The following is a 17012-nucleotide window of genomic DNA, read 5'->3' as shown; positions in this document are numbered from 1 at the left end:
CGGACCCCCTGCAGTGGCTCAAAGCAGTGGTTCACTAACGTTTTCATGTCAAGGGCCCCCAAATCGACATTTCTTATAGACCCCCATTTGAAAATATATGCCAGCGACCCCGATAAGAGGATTTTCTCTGGAACTCTCTCAAGGTCCCCGGACCCCACTTTGGTAACCACTGGCTTAATCATGCCTTCCCAGTAATGTCTCCTCGCAGATATCCAGCAGATAATTCGAGCTCGTCGATCTGCAACTTCTTGAGCCATAACAAATTACAAATTATAACAAATTATGGCTCATCTGTCCAGTTTTGGACAGATGAGCTTTCCACCCGACTGAGACGATCTGGGATATCTTAATAATCACATGCTCATATTCTCAGTTAGGTTCTTGTGTTAAACCACCTTTTTGTGAATCTCAGACTGTAGGCTGCTACAGTATATGTCCTTCAAGGGAATGAGGGAACAGTCAGAACTCTACTCGGATTAGTGACCCTGCCGTTTCTTTCCAAGTTTCTGTATCTACGTCTTCTCTCACACACACACACAACACACACACACACACACACACACACACACACACACACACACACACACACACACACACACACACACACACACACACACACACACACACACACACACACACACACACACACACACACTGGTGTGGTGGTTTATGACTAGTGACAGCTGACGATTGCCCCCCACCCTGAACCTTGACCTGTTCCTATGGACCCCCGAGCAAATTGACACGTCTCATCTGCAAAAAGTACCCTCCCAAACACATGCACGCGTGCACGTCACACACACACACACACACACACACACACACACACACACACCCGCGCATACACACAGCTTGTGTAATACAGCTAGAGGTGAGTACAGAAGAAAGGACAGAGGACATAAATGTGACGGACGGAACTTCAACGGAGAGAACCAAGAGAGGAGAGATGGAGCAAAAATAAAAACACAAGGGGAAAGAGGGAGGGAGGAAAAGACAGAGGGAACAAACGCCATCCATAGAAAGCACCATCATGGTTTTAGGAGGAGAGGTGTGAGAGAGGACAGTGGGGAACATTAAAAAAGCCAAATGTACACAGAGGACGCGACGTGAACAGACAGAGACAGAGAAACACTGTAGTACAGTGGTTCCCAAACTTTGTCATGTCAAGGACCCCCAAATTGACAGTAATTAGCCCACGGACCCCCCATTTGAAAAGATATGCTATGGGGGCCCCATTAGAGAAGATTCTTACGGCTCTATAGCAGTGATTCTCAACACATTTAATTTCATGGACCCCCTAGTTTGATAGGCATTAGGCTATACGGACCCCCATTTAATCACATTTCTATCTCTGGGACCCCCAATTTATAATTGTAAAATCAATGTTAATTTAACACTTTCAGGGCTTTAAATTGTTTAATCCAAGGTTCCACCGCTCGTAACACAACCCGCTATTTCTTTAATTAAAAAGAAACAACGGATTTGTCCCGGACCTGGTGGTGACGAGGCCGTTGCGTTATGATGACGAAACCGGAAATGAAGTCATCCTCTGGGCTGCTATACGGCTTCTGGGAAATTGAGCCCAATGCAAGTGGACGGGCCGTTTGTTTAGACTACAACATGCTGTGCACTGTGGTTTCGTTTCGCATTGTCATGGCCGCTGGTGCTTCTGATCATAACAAACCAACAGACCATTTTTCGTGGTTGAAAGCTGCAAATACTTCAGCGTATGCTCTAAAGGTAATACAACAATCTCTGAAGGGTAGAATATTGGATTAAATAGCGGGGAACGCGTGCTTCGCAGTAGAACTGTTACCTCTGAGAGTGTACAAATTCCATTTGTACAGACCCATTTCGTTACAAACTATCATTTAGCTGGGGACCCTCTGGAACTCCCTCAAGGACCCCTGGGGGTCCCCGGACCCCACTTTGGGAACCACTGCTGTAGTACAGACTCACTAGAGTGAGGGCTTCCCAAACCTTTCAGGTCGAGACCCAAAAGAGAGATTAGACGTTTGCCCGGGACCCAAACTAGTGAACATAGCAGATCTCAAGCTTGTAGATCGGCTATTTTCACTACTTCTTCATTATTTATTTAAATGTATTCATGGGATTTCTTAGATTTGTTTGTTTGCCTTAAATGTATACAATTATAAAAATACATGAAGGAAAAGAAAAAGGGATTTCTTTCTCGACTAGTCGTGACCCATAAAAATTGGTCCGTGACCCACAAATGGGTCCCGATCCACGGTTTGGGAAACAGTGATAGAAAAACAAGTGAAGGGGGGGTGGATGCACTCCACATGTGTTTGCCATTGGACTGCAGAGCAAGCAGGCAGAGCATTGAGCGAGCACGGGGCGTACACTGGATCTGCACTTAACGGGCCGCCTCTGGAAAAGTATACTTTACAATTCATTGCTTCCTTCTCGCAAAATTAAAGGTCTCTTGTTAAAAAGGGGGAGGGGTGGGGGGTGGGGGTTGGTTTGGGTAAGGGAGGAGGAGGAGGAGAAGAAGGAGGAAGAGGAAAGGGGGTGACTGTCAAATACGAGCAGCAGCTTTTATTACAGAGCAAAACTCCCCAATGGTCGCCCCACAAATACAGCAGACCCAGGATCTGTCTGTCTGTCTGTACGTACGTACGTACGAACTGAATGAGTTTGCATGGCTGGGAGCAGGATTGTTTTGGTTAGGAAAAGGATACTCTGAGCACATGGAACCCTGCTGTGTGTGTGCAATTGTGTGTGTGTGTGTGTGTGTGCGTGTGTGTGTGTGTGTGTGTGTGTGTGTGTGTGTGTGTGTGCGTGTGTGTGTGCGTGTGTGTGTGTGAGTGTGTGTGCGTGCGTCCGAGAGGGAGAGAGGAGAGAGAGAAAGAAAGAGAGAATCGATGCATCCAGTTGTGATAGATGTGTGAATATAGAGGCATGTGACAGTGAGAGAAAGTGTGTGTGTGTGTGTGTCACTTACATATATCTTTCTTTAACACCATTCCCAAAATGTACAGTAGCAACACTTTCATACACACAATCAATCCATGGTCGTTGATCTTTTTGAACATCCAACTGACTTTAATGTCTGAATGTGAAACAAGCCAACAGTGAATCAACCTGATGCAATGCATGCATTTCACCGACAGGTGAAAGTGATCAGTCCAATCTGTGGTTGTCTGAGACTGGTATGTAAAAATAAAGTGCCTCTCAGGCTCAGTTATGTTTTCTATCTAGATGAGTGGAACCACTAGCTAGAATATGTCATGGTTCAGAACCTCTGCCTGATGAACAAAAGCCTAATATCTCCACCAGCCCAGGCAGGGGAAATCCCCCTTTAGGCTAGTGGTTAAAATGTTGGCTTTCCACACAGGAGACCAGGGTTCGATTCCCGGAAAATACATTAGGATGCATTAAGTACCATAGGGTTTGATTGCATTATCCTCACCACATAATATGCTTAGCTTACGCCAAAATCTTTTATCACAAAGCCGAATAATTACCATGGCATTTAAATGCATTTTTCTAACTGTCTAGCTACTGTTATATTATAATCAATATAATATGACAAAGCCACTAGCAACATGTACACATTAGATGCACAGTAGTCTATTACACCTTTAAGGGTAAGACCACTTATGGGCAAACTAGTCCATTCCATGAGTTATTTCGTCCGTTGTGTTGTTTATTAGCAATTTAAGAAATAAATAAAATTTTAGTCTGAGATATACTGAAGCAGTACTACTACGGCGTCCCCAACTCTCGTGGGGACATCTTGCTAGGTTTGTAAACACGTCTCCACGCTGTTTGAGATGCACCCAGCTGCAGCCTCGCATACGAGCAGTCCCAGACACAGACACTTCTTCTAAAGTGTCTCCCTCTGTGTATGTTTTAGTGACAAGCAGACGACATCAAATCAATTTGTTTACATCCCCGTCGTGGCTCAACGGCATTCCAATAATGCGCTTCAGAAGTGGGTGTACAGTTTTGGTCCAATCAGATCATTTTTTACTCAACACGAACAGCAGTGATTCAGTCGGCGTAGACATACCTACCGGATCTCCTTTCTACACAAATTAGTCAAAACAAGACAAAAATTTAAAAATGTATTCAAAATAAAACCGCATGAGTTTTCCTGATTTTCTGACTGTCAGAATCAGCTTTTGTTGCATTGTTTATGTGCTAAAAGAGTGACTTTGAGAGCTGTTTCCCCGTTACAATGGAAGTCAATGAGCGACTGTTTTAATTTCTTACATTTCTAATAAACAACACAACGGAGCGAAATAACTCATGGAATGGACTAGTTTGCCCATAATAAGGTAAGAAAACAACCCAAACCTCTAAAAAAGCGGTCTTACCCTTTAATGTAATTGTGCATTTGTTTGCGATATATCTCTGACAGAGTCTTTGATTGGATTTACATCAAAATTGAAATATGACTTGAGCTATAGGACCTAGGATTCTGATTGCAGGGTCAGGCTTATACAGTACAGTACAGTACAGTACAGTACAGTACAGTACAGTACAGTACAGTACAGTACAGTACAGTACAGTACAGTACAGTACAGTACAGTACAGTACGGGTCATTGTGGTGTGGTTTGTTATTGGATGCAAGCAGAACGCCACAGAGAAGCTGGATACAAACTGAAAACAACACCACATAAATCTGACTGATACCTTAAAAATCAGTCACTGAGTGTTCTCTTAATCTGTTGTCTTCTAGTGCAGTGGTTCCTGTATGACATTTTCACCCCAAAATACGGTTAGGGTTAGAAAATACCATTTCTACAAGCTCACAACACGGCACAGCCTGAAGATATACATGTAGGCTATTTTGCTGGGAAACCCCCTCCAAGACCCATGGGTTTGGACTCATCTGGTTTGAGAGTCCGTGTTCTAGCTATGAGCTTCATACAGTTTGGGACGTGTGCGTGATTCTGCATTTCTAGTTAATTTTCTGACCACTAGCTCTGATGATAAAATATTTCAGTCAAACTGCTGACTCAGTGCATTAGATTGGTTGATAGCTGCCCTGCTTTAGTTGGTGTCGTCTTAATGAGTTAAGCAGCAAGGTGTTTGAAGTCCGGTATAGGTTTCTACCTCTGGAAGACCCTACATCCTAACCATCCCCAGAGGAAGCCCGTTTATTTGGTCTGGAAGCTTGGCCCAGACAACAAGAGCGTGAGCGGACATTACCACACAGATGCTGTCTCCTTTCCACATGCTACATGGCTTGAAGGGAAACACACTGATATGTGCACATGCACCACCACACATCTACCCTATGATTCCCAAAGACTGTCCCGGTCTGTTGATGGTTATCAAAGACAGAACAGATTATGCCTGGTCTTCCTCTCTCTCTCTCTCTCTCTCTCTCTCTCTCAAAGCATCAAATACACAATTTGTGTCACGTTTAGTGCTGTTTAACATGAAATGCTTCTTGCATACTAAGCAGACAATATCAACACAACTCACATTAAACCATAATAATAATAACTAACTAACTAACTTACTTTGCCTTGTGTGGTGTTTTTGATCCATGAATATCCTGGTGTTTTTTGTACTCTGCATATCTCTAAAGCATTTATCACTAAAATCTGATTGATTCAGTAAGTTAAAGTGAACATTGTGGGGTTCCGTTTGATTTATTGATGTTTAGAAGATGAGTCGTCTGGATTGTGATTAGTTTACTGACAGCATGAAGGTTCCTGTTCCATGTTGAATGCAAGGCATCACAATCACTTTTGCTGTGATTTGTCCAGATCCATTTCCATTGTTGTAGTTACTGTACTAGCTAATTAGCTCTTCGGTACAGAATGGGAGCACACAGTGATGGATGCTTATCATCTTGGTTAGGTTACCACATACAGCAAATATTTATCAGCAAAAGATAGTTTTTTATTTCTCCAGTGCGAATTGCTGGGAGTTATATGGACAGTAAAATCCTCAGTGTTGACTCTAGGTAAAATTGGATACAATGGACCTATATTTTACTGTGTGACATCAGGGATCTCCATATGAGCATACAAGGGACAAGGACTGACAGATACAGAGATGGACACGGGTACACAGACAGAAACAGATACAGAGATGGACACATCACATGTACACAGACAGAAACAGATACAGAGATGGACACATGACATGTACACAGACAGAAACAGATACAGAGATGGACACATGACATGTACACAGACAGAAACAGATACAGAGATGGACACATCACATGTATGTACACAGACAGAAACAGATACAGAGATGGACACATCACATGTACACAGACAGAAACAGATACAGAGATGGACACATCACATGTACACAGACAGAAACAGACGTCTCTATATAGGCACAAAAGGGACACAGACAGACAGGACAACTGGTACTCTGACAAAGCCCCCTGCACACAAGGACCCATACAGGGAAAACACCTACAGTATACTGCAGCTGATTCTGATTCTTCTTGGGATCAGCGGTGGTGTGATGATGGCTGAACCTCTAGTAAAGTCAACTTTAATTTGTGCTATGATGAGACGACTGAAGACATAAAGCAGAACAGGTCTAAAAATAACACTCCAAGTTGCTTCAACTCACAGTGTCCATAAAAGTCTTCTAAAAATTATAATAACAAAAATTACTTTAACACAATTCATCCATCAACTCAACAGTGTTCCACATCATATATAAAGGCCTGAGCTAAACTTGGGACCTTTAGAAATCCCCCAATATTCTCTCACAATTGCAATGACGTTCAACCATAGTCCCTACAGTCTTCTTATCTGGGCAACCAGGCACAGCATTTATGGAACATTGCCCTTATCACTGGTGTTAATCATCATTAGTATGAGCCCCGGCTAAAAATAACCCATCAGATACCGCTGAGACATTAGTGGGATATTACATGCACATTACACCGCAATGCATCTCATCAGAAAGACGTACAATGCAACCAGAGCCAACACATACCTCAGGGGATGGCAATGATAGCTATGTGGCGGGTATGTTGTTAGAGAGAGTTTGCTTTGGAGTTAAGCACACATGTTGCTACCTAAAAATGTTGCTGGCAAGCTATATGGGCAGCGAAATCAAAACCACTCAGTATTTCAGGTCACAGTTGTTAAAAGGAAATGGGAGAAGAGAATACCCCCGTGTTTTACTTGTACGGTTCTTACCCCATGTTATCCAGGCACAGACTGGAGATGGAAACTTTCAGATGCCAAGACTTAAGGGGGGGGGCTGTTGGAAACAACTGCACGTTGACCGAACAAACCACAGCGAATATCAACTCTATCGCCCACGACGAGGCAACGGCCCTAGAAACTGGCTCCTCAACAAGAAATAACTTGACCAGACTGAACAGAAACATCCCTTTTCAAACTCATTTGACTTCATTCCAATGATGTTGGCACAGTTTTGTCTGAGTTTGTGATCGAGAATACATCTCATCCAGTGAAAGAACCAAAAGCCAGAACATTTGTCAAGATGTAATGACAATGTTTGTAATGTAATGTAATGTTGGAGACACCCAGGAACTGCTTCTGTGGACAAGGAATGGGAGACATTCATTTGTCAGTGATTTGACATTGAATGCACAGGTATTATGTGCAGTATCAGTACCACCATAACAGTAATACAAAAAACAGCAGCTGTAGTTTATGTCACAGTATTATACAATGGTCACTTGTTTGTGATTGGCTGGCAGGTGTTCGCTAATATAATAATGATTATAATAATAATAATAACTAGAACTGCACTCTGTCGAGTGCATACTTGCTTGTTGTACACTAGTAGGCCATAAATGGCCTACTAGTGCGCAAGCAGAGCGTGCAAGTACTTTCGACCGCTACAAACTGTCAAATCTCAGTAATGACTACTTGTGCCTGATACGGCAGTGGTGCCAGATTACATACATACATGTATACATAGGAGCATTACCTTTAATCCTCCCAACACTAAAACATATCGTCATTACGTCACCATCGAAAACCAATTACACTCTGGCATTGGGTCCTTTAATCCACATCTTTTTTACGTCATCATTGAGAGCTAGTTATACATATACTATGTGTAATTTCAATTTGTAAGTTGATTAGCGGTATACTGTGGTTACTTTGCGCCGTACGCACCGTCCCAGCCGTCCCGCCAATTTTCATGCGTATGCACCGTCCCAGCAAATTGTGCCTGATACGGCAGTGGTGCCAGATTACATACATCTGTATAACTAGCTCTCAATGATGACGTAATAATGATGTGGATTAAAGGACCCAATGCCAGAGTGTAATTGGTTTCCGATGGTGACGTAATGACGATATGTTTTAGTGTTGGGAGGATTAAAGGTAATGCTCCTATGTATACATGTATGTAATCTGGCACCACTGCCGTATCAGGCACAATTTGCTGGGACGGTGCATACGCATCAAAATTGGCGCGACGGCTGGGACGGTGCATACGAGTCCCGGGCGAAACTAGTACTTGCACGCTCTGCTTGCGCAAGTAATAATAATAATATATATATAATAATAATAATGTACCTCAACTAGTCATCAACAGTCATTTACTTATCTAAAACAATGCTCATAATACACATCTAACCAGAACAACTGTAGAAAGTGGTTTTGCAACACACCAAATGATACACCGAATGAGTTGATCATGGAATTGATTGGGTTTCAAATTCATTTTTGTCTCAAACACAGCTCTATTTAATTTTCGGCATACAGATGCAACCCTACCACCTGAAATGTAATGACCAATAAACTTAAAATTGTGTCGTTATCAGATTATGACCAGGACCCTCACTAGCACACTTATTCTGGTATACCAGAAGCTGAAACAAACGCTGAGGGAGTAACAAGAGCATAAAGTATCAGTATATAATGTAGGATCACAGCACGGTGCATTTACTGTAACCACTCAAACCCCAGCATCCCTATTCTGAGAGAAACATCAGCCAATAATAGCAGACCTTGTTTTGTGAGCTTGTTCTGCTATTTTTGGCAAAGGTATGTGGTGTGTGGATGGAATGGTTCAAGTTCAGTTGCAACTCAGGTCAGTTTTACTAAGAATAGTGGTTAAGAGGTTAAATAAAATCCAAGTTTTTGCTTATAGGGCAGAAGAAACGGCGTGCAATTGTGGCACAGCAACACTGCGCTCTTAAGAATTAATTGAATTCCATGGCGTCATCACACATATCCATCTTGCCAGGCAAAAATGGCCAGATATTAAAACACAGGTGATGTTAATCAAGCAAACAGTCACAGCCCAAGAGCTGTGTTTATGGACGCCGTGGGTCATCCTGAGACTAGACTGTTAGGAACAGCCTGTATGTGCATTTGCAGGCAGGACAGAAACAGAATGAGTTTAAGAAAGAAACCAGTGTACTGTCCCAGATTCATGCGAGCGCACACACATACACACACACACACACACACACACACATGCACGCATGCAAGCACACACGGACGCTCACACGCTCACACGCTCACAGACACACACACACACACACACACACCCCCACACCATCTTAACTCTTCTCTTCTCCCAACAACCTCCGGGGGTCACATTTCTCACTTCACACACAGTAAACAGTGTTAACACATAAACACGCAGCGACACACACCTCCAGATCCTTCATAAGCATACATGGACACACATGCAGTCGTTGACAGTAAGTGCGTTTGCAGATGGAAAGTAAAATATGAGTCTCCTCATCTGAAAACCAAGCCTGGGCAATGCATGCATGCGAGTTAGAGTGAGTGAAAGTGTGTGTGTGTGTGTGTGTGTGTGAGTGTGTGTGTGTGTGAGGGTGTGTGTGTGTGTGTGTGTGTGTGTGTGTGTGTGTGTATGTCTGTCTGTCTACTTGTATGTGTACGTGTATATATTTCTTTTTATGTTTTATGCATGTTTAAGTGCAGAGATGTGGAGAGACAGAAAGATAGGGGCCTCTTTCCCTGAAGGTCTCTGACTGTATTCCCTGTTCAGCCCCATTAATAACAACAGACAGAAAATGGACCCTTGTTTGAGCATCCAGCACACACACACACACACACACACACACACACACACACACACACACACACACACACACACACACACACACACATACACACACACAAGAGATCTATGGGTCAGAAGCTCTGGCCACGACCTGAGAGAACACTGTTGAGGATGAGGAAACCTGCCTGCTGTGTGTGTGCGTGCGTTGTGTGTGTGTGCGTGCGTGCGCTCACATGCGTGTGTGCGTGTATGTAACCTATATAGGCATACAGCTCTATGAGAATCCCAGGCCTCGTCTTTGACAGACTGACAGAAAGACGATCCCTAGCTGCCTCTGCTCTAGTCATTAGAGCTTTAATCTGACAGAGACATCATCCTGCTGTATTTAGAGTTTTAATCTGACAGAGACCTCATCCTGGTGTATATAGGCTCTAGTCATTAGAGCTTTAATCTGACAGAGACCTCATCCTGGTGTATTTAGAGCTTTAATCTGACAGAGACCTCATCCTGGTGTATTTAGAGCTTTAATCTGACAGAGACCTCATCCTGGTGTATTTAGAGCTTTAATCTGACAGAGACCTCATCCTGGTGTATTTAGAGCTTTAATCTGACAGAGACCTCATCCTGGTGTATATAGGCTCTAGTCATTAGAGCTTTAATCTGACAGAGACCTCATCCTGGTGTATTTAGAGTTTTAATCTGACAGAGACATCATCCTGGTGAATTTAGAGTTTTAATCTGACAGAGACCTCATCCTGGTGTATTTAGAGTTTTAATCTGACAGACATCATCCTGGTGTATATAGGGAGTAAAGAAAACACTTCCGCATCATGTGTTACAACTATGTTTGTTCACCCCCATCACTCCCCCGGCCTCAAAGTCAGGCCTCTCAACACAACTCATCGGACATTTTATTCATGGCTTGCAACTATATCCTTCCGCCTGACGGCTAATTCAGACTGTTGCAATGTTTCTCTGCAATGCTCTAATGCTTAACGACAGCATCGTATGATGAAGTCTAAATGACGCTTAAAGTGATTTTGTCTCGTCGCAAATCTTTGGTCTGAACTAAGCTCTTAAATAATGTTGTTGACAGCCCAGGGATGGACTGACTTCAGTGTGTGATACTATCTACCTACATGCCAGTCCATCCAACACAATACCGTCCAAGTTGACTACTGTACATGCCAGTCCATGCATCACAATACCGTCCAAGTTGACTACTGTACATGCCAGTCCATCCAACACAATACCGTCCAAGTTGACTACTGTACATGCCAGTCCATCCATCACAATACCGTCCAAGTGGTCTACTGTACGTGGCAGAATGGAGACCAAGGAAGTCATAATATCATATAAGAAATGAAAAATAAATAAATAAGTACTCCAAAGTCATGTGTGTTGGAATAATCATTTTTCGTGTGAGTCCCTTTTGGCATCACGATCAATCCACTCGGCACCCGGCGGAACAACATGTGAGTGTACATGTGTAATACGTTACAGAGTGAGGACGGGACACATGCTAATGGCATTTGCACACTGTTGTGCGGCGGACCATGTGGCCGTCTCCTGGTTCAATGTAGTCCTTTCTGACAGTACCTGTCCGCCAGTGGAAAAGTGTTCAAACGTCAACATCTGCTCCTGTTGCTTCATATGGAAATAAGGGAGCCGACGCGTGGAACAGACTGAGGGACAGACTGGAAACATTTGAATTAAATCAATCCTGCGGAAAGGTTTCATGCATTATGCTAAGTGCATATAGAAGCGTGTACACGCACACATACTGGTCACACACACACACACACACACACACACACACACACACACACACACACACACACACACACACAGTATAAGGTGTGTAACAGTTCACTGGTTACTACAATACATTAGGGTAGGGTCATGGTCAGTTCAGTATATTTGTGACACAGCGAAATACCTAGTAGAGATGTAGAGTAGAGTAGAGTAGAGTAGTTGATTTTTAAATGTTTTTTTAAACGGGACAAGGGACACGAGATGGTGTGGTATAGAACCCACTGCAGAGGAGACACTGTAGTGTATGCGGGTACAGATGGTGTGGTATAGAAAATAGAATAGAACCCACTGCAGAGGAGACACTGTAGTGTATGAGGATAAAGATGGTGTGGTATAGAAAATAGAATAGAACCCACTGCAGAGGAGACACTGTAGTGTATGAGGATAAAGATGGTGTGGTATAGAACCCACTGCAGAGGAGACACTGTAGTGTATGCGGGCACAAAGGGATCAAAACACATGGAACATACTGACCTTCGATGGATTACAGAACAAGGGTGAGGCCTGCCAGTAGCACCTGGCCTGTTCTCATTCAACTCCCTCCCCAAAATGTTAGACAATTGCCAAATGCACAGGTGATAATCTATATAAATATATACTTTACGAGGCTAGTGATTGGTGGCTAATGTCATAAACCCCAGGGGGGTCCAGGAGGAACCTGAGACCTTGACCAGCCCCATTTACCCGCTGAGAGCTGTTCATGAGGTGGACAGCCGCTGCCCCCGCCGGCAGGGGATTGGGGCTTATAACAGAGTCCTATAACAGAGTATCAAGACGTGTTCACAGCATGTCTGTCTGCAATGTGTTGTGAGCTTGTAGATCTGCAATTTTCAGCACAAGTCTGTACTCCATCTGTACTCGATGTATATTTATAAATTGCTGAAATGGATTTGCACATACGAATCCTATATGGATGCCACCTTTCATAAGTTGCACGGACACCGAACTGGGTAAGACTATAAGCTCATGCAGACAAATACGATAACCTTTCATAAAAGATGCAACAACTACAGCTCGAAGATCTCAATCTAATCAATTGAGACTAGTAATTGTAATTATTCGTAATTGTGAGTATACGTGAGATCACAATATAAAGCAAAACGATAGATTATCACCGGATCCACATTCCACACATACATGTGTATACAAACTATAGTAGTTTGTATAATAACTATCAAAACATTTGAAGCAGAGGTGTGTGCACAAGCAAGAAATGATGTGCTGCATACCTAGAGTACGTCTGTGTATGCATATGGAGGTGTGTGTGCGTGTGCGTGTGTGTGTGTGTGTGTGTGTGTGCGTGTGAGTGTGTGTTCAGGGTGGCGTCTCTGTGATCTCAGGTGGGCCGTGGAGAGGAGGGACAACAACAAAACGCAGTGCCAGAAAAGAAGAGAAGGAAGACACTCTCCCTTTCATCTCTCTTTCATCCCGCCCTTTTCAAGCCGGCCGTCAGAGGAGAGGAAAGGAGAGGAGGAGAGAGGAGAGGAGAGGAGGGGGAGGGGGGTGCAGGTGAGTGGATGAGTTCTCTCTTCCTCTTTCACTCTTCTCTCTCTGTCTGCTTGTATCAGAGACACTGTTTGATGCCTTTAAAGTCTATACGATGTGTGGTTTTCCGGCCACCATAAAACCTGACAAGGTGTGTGTGTGTGTGTGTGTGTGTGTGTGGGTGTGTGCGTGCGTGCGTGCATGCGTGCGGCTGTGGGTTCTGGCATGGGGCCTAATTACTTCTAAGTCTGAAACAAGGTACCTGAGTGTTAGTCTAACTTTGCAAGTGTCAAAATGTACAATTTACAGTTTACACTCAGAACCTGAAGAGTGGGTGTGTGTGCGTGCGTGTGTGTGTGCGTACATTGGTTTGTCTGTACAATTTTGTAATAGTCCAATTTCATGCTTTTAGTTTGTACTCTCTCTATCTCTCTCTCTCTGTGATGAGGAGGTGTGGTGGCTAGGGGACATGTATGGACACAGTACCACCTCTCCTTCTCTGTTCCTTTTCCACTCCCCCCCCGCCCTGTGTTTCAAGGACCACAGCATTGTATGTTTCCATGACAAATAAAACTAATTAGGGATAATTTCCCCTTTTGCTTTCTTGATTTTTTTCTCTGTTGTTAGTTATAATGAACCCTGAGAAGAGTGTGGGTGTGTGTGTGTGTGTGTGTGTGTGTGTGTGTGTGTGTGTGTGTGCGTGTGCGTGTGTGTGCGTGCGTGCGTGCGTGCCTGCATATGTGTGCGCGTGTGTTTGTGGCGGACACATGCGTGTGTGTCGCGTGCACATATTGTGCGGTATATATTAATGAAACAACCTCAAAGCTTAAAGTGAGTTTTCAAGGCCCCAGAGCCAGACAGGTTCAGGGTAGAGACAGACACAGACATGCACGGAAGGATAACACTCTCTCAGTCACAGTCACACACACACACGCACACATACTGTACACACACGCACACATACTGTGCACACACACACACACACACACACACACACACACACACACACACACACACACACACACACACACACACACACACACACACACACACACACACACACACACACACACACACACACACACACACACAGTGTTCAGCCAACAAAACATTGGAGATATCTCCAGTGGAGATGGGTGAATCATGAGCTGTGGTGTCACACATCCACTCACATAAAGGTAAGCAGAATAACCCTGATGGAACACAGACGCAGGCCAGCATACTGCACGGATCAACACACTGCATGTCTTCATGAAGACCTCAACATCAACCCGGATGGCTTACATACTGTACTGTAAACCAGTGCTTCCCAAACCTTTTCATGCCAAGGACCCCCAAATTGACACTAATAATCCCGCGGACCCCCATTTGAAAATATATGACAGGGACCCCCATAAGAGAAGATGAAGTTCTCGGACCCCCATTTAATGGCATTTCTATCTCTGAAACCCTCAATGTTAATTTAACTCTGAGTGTACAAAATTACAAATGGAATTGACAGCAACTTATCTCGCACACAACAAGCCTTTGTGCCATCGTTAACCTTTCGTCTAAACTACCACACTTTCATAAACTGAGAAATCACATGCGTAACTACAGGATATATAGCATGTATACAGGATCTAATGAGGTTTGGTGAATCAAACTTCTGAGATTACATCAAATTTAATTGATTTCAGTAATATATTATTTTCGTTCACCTGAGGCCGTTATATATTTGCCTCCATCTGAACAGCTTCTGGCACCCGTGGGTGAACTGCAGGCCCACAGGTAATGAGTACCACTATACTAGTCTAATGTCTGGTAATGAGTACCACTATACTAGTCTAATGTCTGGTAATGAGTACCACTATACTAGTCTAATGTCTGGTAATGAGTTAGCCCCATATGTTCCCTCTCCCTACGCTCATTCTGTAGCTCTGAGATGAGGTCACACACTGGGCCCCTCCCACCGCGTTTCAGAAACGGCGCAAGTTTCCGCTATGTAAGTTTCTTACCCTGACGCCACGATTAATCCAAACGTGAAGGGGACGTGAAGGGTTTACACTAATTCAACCATAACAACGCCCAAGAAAATCCAACTAGAGATTTGAACCGAGCCTTTACGTCCCGTCTTTTGTCAGTCGCATCCATGTTTATCAAGGAAGTGTGCGTGTGCGCGTGCATGTCGAGTGAACAGAATTCAGTTGGAAATTTCGACCAGGGGAGGCGCCGGGGAGGCGCTAAAGCTTTTCAACTTCCTTGATAAACATGGAAGCGACTGACAAAAGACGGGACGTAAGGGCTCAGTTCAAATCTCTAGTTGGATTTTCTTGGGCGTTGTTATGGTTGAATTTGTGTAAACCCTTCACGTCCCCTTCACGTGTGGATTAATCGTGGCGTCAGGGTAAGAAACTTACATAGCGGAAATTTGCGCCGTTTCTGAAACGCGGTGGGAGGGGCCCAGTGTGTGACCTCATCTCGGAGCTACAGAATGAGCGTAGGGAGAGGGAACATATGGGGCTAGTAATGAGTACCACTATACTAGTCTTATGTCTGTGTGTGTTTGTGAATGCAATGCACTACTGTATGTGCGCCGCTGTGTCTGGGCGTGCAAGTGCAAATGTGTGTCATTAGGCCTGACAAGAGAGGGAAAAAAATAAAACAGCCAGTGTTTGTTTGTTTGTCTCCCTGACACTTTCCCTCGGTAATGAAGCAGTGTTCACTTTAATTAGTCTGCTGTTCCTTATGGGACCACATGGCTCACTGTACGCAGCCCTGTTTGATCTGAATGCACCGCGCTCTCAAAGGACCGTGCTCAATGATGTGTGGGCTGGCATGTGTGTGTGTGTAAGTACAGTGTATGTACTGTATTTATGTTGTGTGTGTGTGTGTGTGTGTGTGTATGTGTGTGTGTGTATAATGATCCCCGCACGTCGACCCGTCTGCGTCTCCCACACCTCCTCTGCTCATTAGCTGTGACGCCTGGGTGGATTAACCGCACACACACACACACACACACACACACACACACACACACACACACACACACACACACACACACACACACACACACACACACACACACACACACACACACACACACACACACACACCACTAACAATGGCACAGCCCATCAAAGCAAATCCATCCGACTCGGTTTAGGAAAGACAAACTGTCATAAAACATGGTTTTGACCCCAATGCAAACCAGAAGCCTCTTTATGAGTGGGGAATGGTGTTTGTGTGTGTGTGTGTGTGTGTGTGTGTGTGTGTGTGTGTGTGTGTGTGTGTGTGTGTGTGTGTGTGTGTGTGTGTGTGTGTGTGTGAGAGAGACCCGCTCACTCAAAGCCCCCTTGTATTTCTGATGAAATGGATTAAGACAAATTAGGTTTGGAAATCAAATGAGGAAAAATAAACACAAGCGCGCGCGTGAGAGAGAGGAGAGAGGAGAGAGGGGAGAGGAGAGAGGACAGACAGACAGACAGACAGACAGACAGACAGACAGACAGACAGACAGACAGACAGACAGACAGACAGACAGACAGACAGACAGACAGACAGACAGACAGACAGACAGACAGACAGACAGACAGACAGACAGACATGAAAGAAAGAAACAGAGCTAAATAAATAATAAACAAGAACAGAAGAGTGAAAGACAGGGAAGTAAAACAACCATGGTCTCCTGTATCGACAGCATCGGAATTCTGCAGCGTATAGCTTTAACTCATAGGATTAAAAAAACACTGAC

At 44.0% G+C, this 17012-nt stretch overlaps 1 protein-coding gene across 2 annotated transcripts in view; it reads right to left on the bottom strand.

The window, feature by feature from the left end:
• bbs9 (Bardet-Biedl syndrome 9) overlaps positions 1-17012 on the bottom strand; it is a 207743-nt gene that overhangs the window by 66881 nt on the left and 123850 nt on the right. The window lies entirely within an intron of this gene.

The sequence above is a fragment of the Protomyctophum parallelum genome (assembly GCF_964188405.1).
Source record: "Protomyctophum parallelum genome assembly, chromosome: 3".
In the NCBI taxonomy this organism is placed as follows: Eukaryota; Metazoa; Chordata; class Actinopteri; order Myctophiformes; family Myctophidae; genus Protomyctophum; species Protomyctophum parallelum.
The sequence above is the reverse complement of the archived record's forward strand: the minus strand, read 5'-3'. Positions and strand labels throughout refer to the sequence as shown.